The sequence below is a fragment of the Macrotis lagotis genome, chromosome X (assembly GCF_037893015.1).
Source record: "Macrotis lagotis isolate mMagLag1 chromosome X, bilby.v1.9.chrom.fasta, whole genome shotgun sequence".
NCBI classification, from domain to species: Eukaryota; Metazoa; Chordata; class Mammalia; order Peramelemorphia; family Peramelidae; genus Macrotis; species Macrotis lagotis.
The window spans coordinates 425,927,480-425,943,351 of record NC_133666.1 but is presented as its reverse complement, the minus strand read 5'-3'; the positions used below and the strand labels follow the sequence as shown (position 1 = coordinate 425,943,351).

General features: G+C 37.0%; 1 protein-coding gene across 5 annotated transcripts in view; it reads left to right on the top strand.

Moving 5' to 3' along the window:
- Positions 1 to 15,872, top strand: part of LOC141497715 (lipoxygenase homology domain-containing protein 1-like) — a 710,463-nt gene that overhangs the window by 287,854 nt on the left and 406,737 nt on the right. The gene's annotated exons all lie outside the window — the stretch shown is intronic.

The following is a 15,872-nucleotide window of genomic DNA, read 5'->3' as shown; positions in this document are numbered from 1 at the left end:
TTATTTCAATCCAAAGTAATAATAATAATTCTTCAATTTTCAAAAACCAAACAAGATTCCACAACCTTCCTTCTCTGTTACTGGTGTACCCTAGTGTATCTTAACTCTTACAATCAGGGAATTTTTAGAAGCTAATTCAAATACCTCTTTCACAAAACACTTCAAACATGTTCCCTTTTGTCCTATTTTCAGTAGGCACAGAAGAGCTGCTTCTGCTGCCCATTATGTTTTGACTCATTAAATGCTTTTTCTATCATCTTTACCAGGAAAATAAATTGACTTCCTTTTGTCTTACACTCCCTGGACAATCTCCAACTTCTCTAGATCTCCCTGGAATTGCTACCCAAGATGAACACTGTACTAGATATATATAAAGATTTAAAATGAAAGAAAAGATTAGCTAATGTTCAATCATTCTGCTAGCCTATGTATCTATTTAAAATTTTATTACTACCCAGTCCCAATGAGTCAGTAACATTTATTGTATGTCTACTATACAGAAACTATCATAACGGGTTCGGTAGGTATTTTAATGTCAGAGTCTTTAGATCTTATATTCATATATAGCCTACACTCTAGATTTCTATCTATACATTATCTTTTTGGTAGCTAGTATGAATAGATAAAGGGTTTGTGAATTTTGTCAACATGGAAAATTCCCTGAATTAGCATTGCTTGTATTCCATTTTAGAGTTAATAGATAAATCCTAAAGAGCTGTTCACTAGATTCACACAGTAAGTCAGAGTATGAGGTAGGCTTTGAGTCTAGGTCATTCCAATTCCTAGAACAGTTTATCCATCATGCCATACTGTATTTGAGCATTTTATGTTTATTTTTAACACTACCTTTGTCTATTGCCCTGTTCATTCCTTGGCATGCCTTCTTCATTCTGTCAAGTGTACTCAGAAATTAAAACAAAAATTACCATTAACTGAAGCTAGACATAATTTAGGAAGGTAAATTTTCTTCATATGCCCTTCTTGCATGCAGATGAAAATGCTTATTAAATTCAAGTCAGCAAATATTGGCTACAAAAAATTTAGTATAACAAAATTTTGCCTTAAAGGTTTTCCTCTAAAATGTCCTATTTATATGTAAAGATCATATAAAATTGCTTGATAGAAACAAGAATAGTAATGAATTCTGAGGAGCTCTGATAATTAATACTCTCTGGTAATTAATGTAACAAGTAGGCATCTCCCTGTTTTAGTATGGTGTAAAACAGGGAGATGTATACTTGTCAAAAGTGTTTGAAGCTGCTGTGGAGGGCATCCGGTGCATATTCTAAGTGGAAGAGGAATTCCCTATATATGATGATGATCTCCCCTCTGGATGCTCCTGTTTTCAGATCACATTGTTCAAATTGCATCAAGCCCTGGAACACAGACGAGCATCTTAAATGAGATTCAAAATTTCTCTGGAGTTCAATTCACCAATTCATACCAGAAAAGCCAAGTCCTGAAGAATGCCTATTTATCCTAACAATTGTAAACAGGTAGTCAACAAATCAAGTTCACAAGCATTATTTAGTCCATACTGTATGATAGGAATTGTATTGGGCCAGGAATATCAAAAAGATAAAAACTAGTTCATCTTTTAGGAGCTCATATTCTATTGGAGAATGTATATACTAGATACAATGGATGTACAAAGAAGATATATATATATATATATATATATATATATAAAGAGAGAGAGAGAGAGAGAGAGAGAGAGAGAGAGAGAGAGAGAGAGAGAGAGAGAGAGAGAGAGATTTGAAGGAGATCTCAGAGCTATTAGTATTGAGGGAAACCAGAAAAATTTCCTTGCAGAAAGTAGTATATTAATTGAGATTTGAAGGAAACCAGGAGACAAATATGATGAGGAAGAGCATTCTAGGAATGAAAGACATTTGACAAAAAGTTGAGAGATATAATATCTATCATGTGTGCATTATGTCAAGAAGGCCAATGTCACTGTATCTAAGAATACATATAGGAAAGTAAAGTGTAAGAAGACTGGAAAGGCAGGAAGGGGTCATATTATGAAAACTTTATAAGCTAAAGAGAGGATTTCATGCTCCTCCCTGGGGAGGTTTATTAATTAGGGGGGTATATATGTGTGAAATGATCAGATCTGTGGTTTAGGAAGGTTGATTTTATTGGAGTAAGTGGATGTTGCATTAGCATAGGAAGAGACCAACAAGGGGCAAGGAGACCAACCAGAAGGCTATTGCAATAGTTAGATAGATATTACAGTCACATTGACTGAGTATCTGTACAAATATTTTTTTTAAATTATGTTTATTTTTATTTTTTTGTACAAATGATTTTTTATACTTTAATAAAATATTCTTGTTTAAGAGCAAACATAATACCCCCTCCCCCAGAAAAGTATAGACCCTCATGAGCAATAAGGAAAAAAAATTAAAATTAAAATAACAATAACAACAACAACAATAATAATAATAATAGGGGCAGCTAGGTGGCGCAGTGGACAGAACACTGGCCCTGAAGTCAGGAGCACTGGAGCCCAAATCTGGCCTTAGACACCCAACAATTCACCTAGATGTGCAGCCCCAGGCAAGCCACCCAACCCTATTTGCCCTGTAAACCCCCTCCCCCATAATAATAATTTTAATAATAATAATAATAATAATAATAATAATAATAATAATAATAATAATAATAATAATAATAATAATAATAATAATAATAAATGTCATTCAGACTGTGTTCCAACACCACCAGCTCTGTCGTGGGTGGATCACATTCTTTATGATAAGTCTATCATAAAAGCTACTTCCATATTTTTCCACTGTTGCCATTACTGATTGCAACTCCCTCCATTTGTACTTCCCCACTACCATATACTATATTTTCCTCTCTTGTTTCACTCTGTCCCTCTTCTTAAATGTGCTATAGGGTAGCTGAGTGGTGCAGTGGACTGATCACCAGCCCTGGGGCCAAGAGGCCCTGAGCCCATACCCCCCCTAAGACCCAGCAACCACTCAGTCCTGTGGTCCCGGACAGGCCATCCAATTCCAGTCTCTTGCAAGAAGTAAAAAAGAAAATGTGTTATATCTAACCACTCTTCCCCACAGTCCACTCTCTCCTCCATCACTTACATCCCCCCTCCCCCCTGTCCCCCTACTCTCCTTCTTACTCTAGGTGTCTATAACCCATTGAGTATATGTGTTGTTTCCTCTCTGAGCCACCTATGATGAGAGTGAAGGTTCCCTCATTCCCCATCACCTTCTCCCCTTCCATATCATTGCAATAGCTCATTGTAATAAAAAAAATCTTATTACATGAAATATCTTAACCTATTCTACCTTTCCTTTCTCTTACTCCCAGTACATTTCCCTTTTAGCCATTGACTCCATTTTTTACAATATATCACATCTTCAAATTCAGCTCTCTCATGTGTTTCATTTATAAAAGCTCCTTCTACCCTCTCTATTAAATGAGAAGTTTCATATGAGTATTATCAGTATCATTTTTCTATGCAGGAATACATGTAGTTCATCATCATTAAGTCCCTCATATTTTACCCTTCTCCTCCACACTCTATGTTTCACCTGAGTCCTGTATCAAACTTTCTGTTTGGCTCTAGCCATTTTAACAGGTACATTTGAAATTCCCCTGGTTCATTGAATGTCCATCTTTTTCCCTGGAAGAGGACATTCAGTTTTGCTGGGTAGTTGATTCTCAGTTGCATTCTGAGCTCCTTTACCTTATGGAATATTATATTCCAAGACCTATGAGCCTTTAATATAGTTGTGGCTAAGTCCTGTGTGATTCTGGCTGGAGCTCTATGATATTTGAATTGTGTCCTTCTGACTGCTTGTAATATTTTCTCTTTGACTTGGGAGTTCTGGAACTTGTCTATAATATTCCTGGGGGAGTTTTTAAGATCTCATCTTGGGGAGATTGGTAGATTCTCTCCATTTCTATTTTGCCCTCTGCTTCTAGGATATCTGGGCAATTTTCCTGTAGGAATTCTTTAAAAATGATATCAAGGCTCTTTTCCTGATCATAACTTTCAGGTATCCCAATAATTTTTAAATTATCTATCCTGAATCTTTTTTTTCCAGATCAGTTGTTTTATTTCAATGCGATGTTTCACATTTTCTTCTAATTTTTCATTCTTTTGGTTTTGAACTACTGTATCTTGACTTCTCATAAAGCCATCAGCTTCCTTTAGCTCCATTCTACATCTGACAGATTTGTTTTCCTCAGAGAGCTTTCTTGTTTCTTTTTCCATCTGGCCAATTCTGCTTTTTAAAGTATTCAGCTCCTCAATAACTTTTTTGAACTGTTTATATCCATTTGACCTATGCTGGTTTTTAACATGTTATTTTCTTCAGCATTCTTTTGGATCTGCATCTCTCATTTCCCAATTTTTCTTTCTATCTCCCTTCCTTGATTTTTTTTAGGTTTTTGCAAGGCAATGGGGTTAAGTGGCTTGCCCAAGGCCACACAGCTAAATGTCTGAGGTCAGATTTGAACTCAGGTACTCCTGGTTCCAGGGCCGGTGCTCTATCCACTGTGCCACCTAGCCGTCCCCAACCTCCCTTGATTTTCAAAATCTTTTTTGAGCTCTGTCATAGCCTGAGCCCATTTTCCGTTTTTCTTGCAGTCTTTAGATGCAGGAGCTTGTACTTCCTCATCTTTAGACTGAGTATTTTAATCCTTTTTGGGATCATAGACAATGTATTTCTCAATGGTGTTCCTCTTTTTTCTCTATTTACTCATTTCCCCAGCCTGTGCCTGGTCTTGCGGTGCTTCCTGAGCTTTTGAGTATTATTGAGATACTCCCCCCCCCCCCCACAAGGATCTCAGTGTGTGAAGTTCTGTCTTCCCTCCTGGTTTGTGAATGACCACAAGTGTACCCCTCTGCCATGGGGCTGACATATGGGGGGTCCTGCTGTTCAATGTGGTGCCTAGACTGTGATCAGGATCTGAATGTGGTCAGAGCCCCAGAGTCCTGTTCTAGCTACAGAGGATAATTCTTGGAAGTCTCTCTTCACTCCCCTACCCTTGGTAGGTGGAGCACTCAAGGTTCAGTTGCCTGGGGGCTCCTGCTTACCAGCTCTGCCTGCTTCCATTTCCTGGATTTAAGCTGCCCAGGCCATGCTGCTCACTAAGTGCCCTGAGGGCAGGGTTTCACAGTCCACTCTGGTAGAGGTTCCCCTGCTGATCTTCCAAGTTATGCCCAGTGAGCCCTGGGGTGTATATCAGGAAACTGCCCCTACTGCTGAGAGCCAGGCTCCCAGGTGCCTGGGGCTGCCTCTGGGAGGCTGAAGTTCCTTCACTTTGGTGGGCCACCCCTCTAACCACATAGACCCAAGCCTTTCCACTGTTTTCCAGGTTACCTTGGGATGGAGAATTGACTCACTGGATCCCTCTGTGGGTTCTGACTCTCAAAAGTTTCATTAAGAGTCCTTTTTAATATGAGTTTTGAGAGAGAGAACCTAAGAGAGGTGCTCCTGTTGCCATCTTGGTTCCGCCTGCCCCCCAACCCAAAAAAAACAACTGCCTTGTACAATTATCTTGATAGATCCTGCAGATAGTTAGTGTTCCAGTCCCAGAATTAAATAGGAGGAAGAGAATAGGCCAGACAGTATTTGTGAATCTGCATAACACTTTCTTCCCCCATTTTTTTGGTTTATTTATTTTATATTATTACCATAATCTTGTTGTGATAGTAAACATACCCCCCCCCCAAGGAGGGGAAATCTCAAGAATAGTGAGAGAGAAAAAAATGTATTTCAGTCTGCATTCAGATTCCATTGGCTCTGTCTCTGGAATGAGTTCCCTTCTTTATCATAAGTGCTCCAAAGAAGTTACTTCAATATTTTCCCAAAGTTGTTATTACTAGCTGTATTTCCCTCTACTATGTTCCTTCCGACTCTAATTTATTCTATTCTCTCTCTCTCCTTTCACCCTGTCCCTGTTCAAAAGTGTGTTATATCTGAGTACCCTCTCCCATGATCTTCCTTCTCTTCTATCACCTACTCCCCTCTTCTCTCCCCCCATTCCCCCTTATCCCATCCCTTTCCTCTCATTTTTCTCTAGGGTAAGATAGATTTCTATGCCCTATTAAGTGTGTATGTTATTTCCTTTCTGATTCATTTCTGATGAGAATGAAGACTCACTCTTCCCCCTTCACCTTCCCCATTCCACTCCAATGAAAAAGCTTTTTCTTGACTCTCATATGAAAAATCTTAGCCCCTTCTTCCTCTCCTTTCTCTTCCTCTCAGTACTTTCTTTTATTACTCATTGACTCCATCTTTTTACTATATTATACCATTATATTCAGCTCCTTCTTGTGCTTTGTATGTATATGCTCCTTCTAACTGCTCTTATAAATGAGAAAGTTCATGTGAATTATCAGTATCTTCTTCCCATGCAGGAATGCAAACAGTTCCACATAATTAAGTTCCTCATAATTAGTCTTTCTTGTTCACTCTCTCTATGCTTCACCTGAGTCTTGTACTTGGAAATCAAACTTTTGGTTCAGCTCTGATTGTCTCAATAGGAAAATTTGAAAGTCCCCTGGTTCATTGAAAGTCCATCTTTTCCCCTGAAAGAGGATGTTCAGTTTTTCTCAGTAGTTGATTCCCAGCTGTAAACCAAGATTTTTACCTTCTGGAATATCATATTACAAGCATTTGAGCCCATAATGTAGATAACTGCCAGATCCTGTGTAATCCTGACTACAGAGCAGCAGTAGTTGAATTGTTTGTTTCTGGCAGCTTTTTATATTTTCTCTTTGACTTCGGAGTTTTGAAATTTGGTTATAATATTCCTGGAAGTTTTTCTTTTGAGATCTTTTTCAGGAGGTAATTGATGAATTCCCTCAATTTATATTTTATCCTCTGCTTCAAGGATGTCAGGGCAATTTGCTATATTATTTCTTGAAAAATGAAGTCTAAGCTCTTTTCCTGGTCTTGACGTTGAGTTATTCCAATAATTTTTAAATTATCTCTCCTGGATCTGTTTTTGAGTTTGGTTGTTTTCCCAATGAGATATTTCACATTTTCTTCTATTTTTTGGAATAGTTTTATTTCTTCCTGAGTTCTTGTAAAATTTTCAGCTTCCTATAGTTCCATTCTGCATTTGAAGGAGTTAATTTATTCAGAAAGCTTTTTTATCTCCTTTTCCAGCTGGTCAATGCTACTCTTTAAGACATTCTTCTCCTCATTTATCTTTTGTGTTGCTTTTTCTGTTTGGCTTAAACTGGTCTTTAACATGTTATTTTCTTCAGTAGTTTTCTGTATTTCTGTCACCAAGCTGCTGATTTGGTTTTCATGATTTATCTGCATTGCTCTCATTTCTCCTACCAATTTTTCCTCTACCTCCCTTAATTTCTTTTCAAATTCTTTTTTTTGAGCTCATCCATACCCTGAGCCCATTTTCTATTTCTTATGGAAGTTTTGGATACAGAAGCTTCGATTTTGCCATCTTCTGAATCTTTCACAGGACCAAAGTAATTTTCTGTTGTCATATTCTTCTTTTTCTTTTGTTTGCTCATTTCCTCAGCCTATGATTGATTTACTGCACTTCCAAGGCTTTGGGTGGGTGGGGGATTGGGAACAACCTACAGGGACCTTAATTCCTCCAAGGTCTTATGAGAGGCTCTGAGCCCAAACTACAACATGAATTTGAATGTGGGCAAACAGCTATGTCCCCTGACTCCCTTACCATCTCTGGGCTGACAGTTCTGGATGGACTGGGTGGCTCTGCCAAATCCCACTACAGGTTCTCACTGCAGGACTGTTCTGAGGTCAGTGTTCACTCTGCACTCACTCTAGTGCAGCAGAGTTCTCTCACCATGCCTTCAAGATGTTCCCAGTGATCCTGGCCAGGAGGTCTGGAGACCGGCCCCTCTGCCATGGACCTAGGCATCCCAGGGATCTAGGCACTCTGCCCAGCTTTGGTTGTGGCTTTTTTTTTGCAAGGCAAATGGGGCTAAGTGGCTTGCCCAAGGCCACACTGCTAGGTATTTATTAAGTGTATGAGGCTGGATTTGAACTCAGGTCCTCCTGACTCCAGGGGCAGCGCTCTATCCACTGTGCCACCTAGCCACCCCAGTGGCTGTGGCTTATTCTAACCCCTGGTCTGGGTGAAACAGACCTTTCCAGCAGAAGTACTAAATTGTCTGGGATTGGGAAATTATATCACTCAGTCTTTCTATGGTGGGTTCTGCCCCTCTAAATTTTGGCTAAGCTTTTGGAATTTGGGAGGGGGTGAGTTTCTGGGAATTCCTGCCTTCACATCACCATCTTGACTCCAAATCCATAACACTTTCCAAGACGTCAAGCTTCTCCCTGAAACAATTCCCCATCTTTTTAAAAACCAATAGTCCTCTGATGATTCTATATGAAAAACATCATTATATTCCAAAGTCTCCTCAGAATAGCACAAGTATAGAACAGACAGCCTGCATGTTTCTGCGTGCTAATGTGATGTTAAAGAGACCAAAATGAAAAGTCCTGGTTGCTCTAAGGGGAATTTTTGGAAGCGTTCATGTTGAGAAGGTATGGATAGGTTGCAATTTCCTTGCAATTTCCTCTCATCTCAATGGAAAGAATGAATGATCGATTCTGTTTGGTTTAATAAGCAAATAAATTTGAGACTAATCAAAGGGTAAGCTAAGGAAACAATATTATTCATATTTCATCCACTTAGTCTTACTTCTTGTCTTTATTGTATATATCTATCAGCTGCAAAGAATGAAAGTGTTGGTACTATGGTTTGTTCAGCAAAAAAAAAGAAAAAGAGAACAAACAAACATCTCCAGTTCCCTGAATTCCTCCTCTTCCTATATCCCAAAATAAAGAATTTGTGGTTCTGGCATATTACCTGAGGTACATATGAACATCTCTGAGCATATAGTATAAACAAATGAAATTGATAGATAGCATCCAAATACAGATTAAAATGCAAACTCAGGTCCTCTAGATTTCAATTCAGTGTCTCTCCCCCCCCTCTGTTTCTCCTCCCCTCTCTGTCTATCTCCCTCTTGACTTATGCTCATCAGCTTGTACTTTTTCATCTTTTCAGACAGGCCTTATCCTGACAAAAAGAGAGTTGGTGGGGCAGCCTGATTTGAAATCTAGAGGACTTGAGTGTAAGACTTAGTTCTATTAGTTTCTATTTGTATGCCCTTGCTCAAATCATTTAACCTCTCTGGGCCTCAGTCTCCTCTCTCCAACTCTAAATCTATAGGTTTATGCTTCAAAAAAGTTTACAGATAAACATGAATTTTCTAATTCTATTTTCTATTTCTGCTTTCTAATCTATAACAATCTTTCCCATCTTGTTTTCATATCCTGTTTACCTACCCTGTCTAATTTGAGTTCATTAAATTGTTCAATAAACACTGAGTACCTTCTAAGAGTATTCAATTTACTGGACCTCATGGGATAAGACAAAGTTCTTGAGTTTATTAGTTTGCATTCCATTCTAATGTTTCATTACAGTTATGCAAGTTTACAAGTTAAACGCTAATCTTTCATTCACCAACAAGTACTTATTAAATAGATATAATACGTAAAGCATTGTGCTAAGAATACAACTAACTCCCCCCCTCAATCCCCCCAAGAAAGTCAAAAACTCTTGCCTGCTTTCTAGTAATTTGTATCCTATTTTTCTGTTGCAATCAGCAACAGTTCAGGTTTAATGTTTATACATGATTCCTTTCTTGAACATAGTCAACATATAAACTTTATCTTTAAGCAGAGGTTATGGTCAACAGAAAGTCTCCCTCACACACTAAAAATATCTAGAATTCATTTCAGGTAAAAACATTTTTTTTTCTTTGACCTAACATGAATCTATAAGAGTATAAGACATAAGAAATTCCAGGTCCAGTGGAATTGAGTACAGCAAACATTCATTCCATGAGTACTCTGGGGTAAAAAAGTTGAAATAGGTATTTGTTTTCCTCTTTTACTGAAGTTTGGGGTTCTTGACTACTTCATGTGGCAGTTCAGATGGGAGAGAAGCATGGGAGACAACATAGGCTATACATTATGAACAATATCAAATACATAGTGAATTCATTTTTAGCGGTGGTTTCACACTGTACTTTCCACAGTTTGAATGTCATTGGAGAAAACAGAGTTGCAGTTAAGCCCTTTTATCCTCAGAGGCAAGACTGTTTCTAATTTATGTCTTGATAACAGTCCTATGCTGATTGATTCACATAGTTTTTCTGTTTCTTAATGTGCAAGAGAGAACAAATTACATTTATGTCTTGGAAGAGGAAAACGTTTATAGAGTGCTTCAAAAAAAGACACTTCAAATGTCAAGATTAGAACTGATGATGATTCAGTTGTCTTTTGTAGAGTTGCACCAGAAGACTGTTGGCTTGTTCTTGGGGGGACAAGTAAAGTCCAAACTCTTTTACTTGATATTGGAAGCATTTTATAACTTGACAATTTCCTGTGTTTCCAAACATCTCATATTATAGGTTTCTATATAGACTATTTTTTTGCTATGTTTGGGATCAACTTACTTCCCCCAAACATACAAAGTTTAATCAATCTGTACTTTTGTTTCTTATTCCATCTTGTTCTGCCTGCTGAATTCTTACCCATCCAAGCCCCTTCTCCTTGAAGTCTTCTTTATTGTCTCCTAGTTGTGATGGACTTCTTACCTGTAAGAGTCTCCTATAAAATATTACCTGAACATTTGTGACATACTTATTATTTTGTATTGCAGTTATTGTGTACATATAAAATCTTTCAACAAGAATATAGAAACTCAATGAAGAAAGGGCTTAGCTAAGCATTGCCTATGTACCAATATCTAGCATAGAGCTTTGCACATGCAGTTACTTAATGAATTATATATTTGAGTTGAAGGGCACATGGATTTAGTACTAAATATCATTTTGAATACGCTATAAATGTCTATGCATGCTGATGGTTTTACAGTTTTTATAATGTGTTTGGAACATCCCATCCAATTTTATGTGCATTCCTTTAAAAACCTAGGAAACTCCAACTGATCATTTTCTTTGGGCTAATAATATCAGTGGGAATAATTGTGTATAGTCCTTTGGAAAAAATGCATATACCACATGGTGGCCCTGGTTCCCCATTAACGTGCTCTTCAAATTGTCTGAGTGGCAGTGATATGTTTGAACTGAGTCACCTCCAATAAATGTCTTATTTTTCTTTTGTAGACACATACATGAAGCCTCCCTCCAAGGGGTCCTAAGTATTTTGTAAACATTAAAACTTAATTCAGTTAGTACATTATTAGCTCCCTGTAGGAATATAAAAACTAGAAAAACAAGAAAGCTAAAGCTCAGAGAGACTGTCCTTTACACATAGTAAACTAAGTATTTATTCCAAGTTCTCTTATTCTACCTTGTTATGTCTTGCTGTATGTATTTCAGCACAGCTCACTTAAGTTTCCCATTTAGTGTCTCTTTAGGGCAAGTATGGATGTGCCCTGATTCTTGCCATATTTTGTAATGACTCAAGGCAGCCAGGTATGACAAGACCTCATATTCTTTCTCAGTGTGCCTAACAAACAAGTGCGTGGTAAGAGGTTAATTTGTATGCCATCTTCACTGAAGCTTGCTAAATATTCAGTGGCTACTTGCCTGGGGCCCAAGAAACTAAATGTGTATCTAGATGCAGTTGTTTCTAAGTTTCAGAAGTATATTTTTGAGGCAGAGAGTAAAACACACACAGCTTCTTCTATCAATATATACCTAATATTGTTCTTGTCCTTGTGGAGTAGATTTATGTTTATTGCAAATCTTGGAAAGGTTATTAAAGATCATCTTCTGCAACTCCTTCATTTGACAGATGGAGAACTGAAATCCAGAAAGGTGAGAGATTTGCTATGAAACAGCTGACAAGCATGGATATGTTCAAACACTTATTTATTGACTAATAATAATTCTATTGCATGGAATTATGAATTTTGGTTAGATAGATAAGAGACATGACCTATGTGACACATTGGAAAAAGGACTGAATCAGGAATAAGGAGATTTGGGTTCTAGTTCTAGCTCTTCTACTAACCAATTATGTCTTTTACCTTTCTTCAAGGTGGGGTTTTGTTGATAACATGCTGCTTTTGACTCTTGTTCACAATGTATCTTTTAATTGTCCTTTAGGGCTCTATGAAATTTTAGTTCTCCGCTAGTGATATTCCAGAATTTTCAAACATATAGTACCACCTAGAGTGCTGGTATAGAGATGAGCTTTTATAACAGTGACCAGTCATTGAGAGTACACTATTATTTCTCAAATATAATTCTATTCTAGTGACTTTTCAAGACTCATGTATGTTGGAATATCTGAGCAATTCCATATCATCACTGAGCATTTTGTGTTCTTCATTTACTTTATTTAGTCAAAAGGATTGTAAAGACATTTTTTCCATTCCTAAAGTAGGCTTTTTCTGGTGTGCAACTTATTCAATTTTATTTGAGAAGGCATTTTGGAGAACTCCATCAATAGGAAAGCCTTGTTTTTTAAATATCAAATAGTGTCACCATCATACCATCACACTGGAGAATATTTTTGGAGAACATACATCTTTGAAAAATACTTTAATGTCATTGCCCTGAAGATAAATGCCATTTCCATATTCTTATCCATTACTTATTGTCAATCTGTATGTTTCCATTAAACTGTTTATATATTCTGTTGAACAATACAAGAAAAAAGACAAAACATTACCTTTAGGGAATTAGCACAAAGGGTTGGATATATTGATGCTTTATGTATTTATTGAAGGAATTAATGAACTTATATTGAAATGGCAAACTAAATTTTATTAACTGACTGAAATAAATCCTCTATCTAGGTCTGTTAAATTTTCAGTACTGTTATCTATAGAGTCCATAGAGAGGTTAAAAAAACAACCTAGGGAATGTACAAATGAATCTCTATATGACTACAGAGTATGGTAGGAGTAATATTCTCATCCTTGGGCAGTTAGGTTAATTTTTCCTTAAGGTATTGAAACCATCCTCAATGATTGATTGCTCAGGGGAGTAAAACTTAGTTGTTTGTATTACTTCTTGGGTCTCCTGAGGAAAAAAAGAGATCCAGAATGCCTTTGTTGCTTAATTAGTGGATAATGATGGACAACTCAGGTCTGGGAGTTTTACCTAGCAAAATCAATTAGAGATAGCCTCAGGACCAATCCTTGTGGAATATCTTTCTGTTATAAGTTAAGTAAACCTTCTTTTGTTATAATTGTTGAATGACTTCCTGTTTTGTTCCAGTATCAAACAGGTTGTCCTTGTCAGACTCACTGTCCAGAACCCACATTCAGACCTTTTTTTTAATTAAGTAAAAGAAAAAAAGAGAAACTTTTAAAGTGTAGCATGCAAGAAACAATTGGAATTTCCCAAATTTCTCAGAGGGAAGCAATTTTTACAGTATCAATTATAGTTTAAAAATGAAAAATTGTGAATGGTGAAAAAGGAAGTCTTAATGGCTTTGTTCTGTTTAAGGTAAATTACCAAATCTGTCTTGTGTAATTTATTTTGTGTATGTTTGTGTGTATGTGTGTGTGTGTGTGTGTGTGTGTGTGTGTGTAGTGTGTATGTGTTTCTGAACACTAAAACTTAATGATCTGACCTTATTCACCTTTCAATTGTGCCTGACCTCAATTTTCCCTCCTACATTAAAAGACTTTAACCAATATAACTTATTTTCTAAAAAGGGCATGGAGGATGAGAATAAGGTTTTAGCAGTAGCTGGGATTATATGGAGAGCAGTTACAAAAATAAAACTAGGAAACTTTCATAGCCATAAGACCTGTATTCATATCTTTCCCCCTTTTTTTCTTAAGGAAGTTCTGCTGAAGGAAGAACCCTTACAATTGTGGCACATAAGTAAGGAACGCAAAAAACTGTAAAAATATTTTTAGCTTAGTTAAAAATAAACTGTCTGTGTTTCACAGAGATGCAGTGCTTTTAATTGGAATTGAGGTTCAGAATGTTTCAGTTTATTACTTTCTACAAAGGTCCTTTACTATTTTGTATTTTAGGTGCTGAGGCATCAGTTCCTCTGGCAGATTAAGGTGATCTTCATATATTTGAATTCACAATATTCAAAACAAAGGGAGAACAGTGATTTTTATTTTTTTTGGTACAGTGTTAGAAAAAGTATACTCAGGAAGATGTGAAAAATGACAAATAGGGTTTCAGAATCTCTCATTAGTTAATCCACCCTTAAGGCTTCAAGTCATGGTGACATTATCGTGTTCTCTGTTTTAAGAGCGAGGGATTATGGGAGAGCAATATAGAAGGGAGTGTTCTCTCTTTGTTCTTCTCCAGTCTAGCAAGCAGGTGATCAAGCCTGATATCCAAATTCATTTCTTCACATGACAGCATGACTTTAAGAATACAGCACAGTCAAGATGTGGGGATGGGCAGGAGAGGGATCCACCAGCAGGTTTCATGACTACTTGGACCATTCAGTCACAGGGACAAGTTTTCCATGAGAAATAAGATCATGGCATTGATCCTCAACAGGATAACAGCTTGTAATTGGATTGTTTCCTTCTATATAAAATGAATTGAAGTCCTCTCACACACCATATTGAGTGAAAATAATCTTTAATGGTCTCATGCAGGAACATAATAATGTCTGCTCCTAAGGGTCCAGAGTAAGATTATGAGAGATTTGCTTAATGAAAGCTTTATTACGGTAATTGGAGATGTACAAATGTTATATGTGCACTGAACTATAGAAATGGGCTTAATTCATTTAAGGGAAAAAAAATAAGGGCTTAATGGACCAGTCAATAAGAGCCTAGTTTTCAGACAAATTTGAGAAGTTTCTCTAGACTTTGGCCATGTAGAATATCTTTCTGAGTCCATGCATATATGTTGCTTATAACTATGGCAATTTTTTAAGAAAGTAAAATTCTCCTGAGAAAAAAATTGTGATGAATGGGGATTTTAAGAGCTTCAAGGCCCTGAAGGAACTTTTCCTTCCCTAAGTCAGATAGTTAAGTAAAGGTTCAGGCCTCTTGTGAAAGGGCTTCACTGCTGTGTTCTAGATAGGTTAGCTTTTTAAGGAATATTGGAGAATGATGATAAAATGATTACTAGTTCAATTTATCTTTTCAGTGAAACCAATCAGAGAACAACTATTGGATCTTAAAAAAAAATGTTTTCTGTTATGCTCTGTTTGTCTCAACCTTTATATGCTCCCAGTATCATCTCTGTAGGAAGCTTGATTATTTATTCTATTTCCATGATATATTATCTTTTTCTTTCTCAAATTTTTCTGTACTTCCATGCTATACCACCCCCACCTCCCACCCCCACCTTGTCTTTTCTCTTTAATCATCCAGTATTTTGTCCCTTCACTGGACAATGATGTCAATCCCTTTGGAAAAACTACAGAAACTATAGAATTCTCCCTAGAACCTCTCTTGGTTTGCTATTTCTCCAATATCCTCTTCACTATCTATCAAATGGATGTAATAATCATCTTGGCTTTTCACAACTAAGACTAGACTGCCATCCTCTCTTTCAATCATATGATATTCAGCAATGCCTGTGATCTCATAGCTTTTCACCACACATTCTTAGCAACTATCCCTAGATGATGAATCAATCAATACTTCATGCTTCTAGTCAACCACTAAGGACTGAATGTTCCCTCTTCAGTAATTCAGTTCAGGATGTTACCTGTTCCTGTAAAAACCACTCCTTTCAAGTCAATGCTGCAGCATTGCATTGACTAACTACATACTACTTGCAAGACTTTAAGCAGGCAGTACTGCCTTTTCTTTTGACTTTCCATGAACAGTGGCAAAGTCTAACCAGTGTTCTGGTTTGAAATCTCAAATTTCCTTTGAATTGTAGTTCCCTTCCATTCCATTACTTCTTT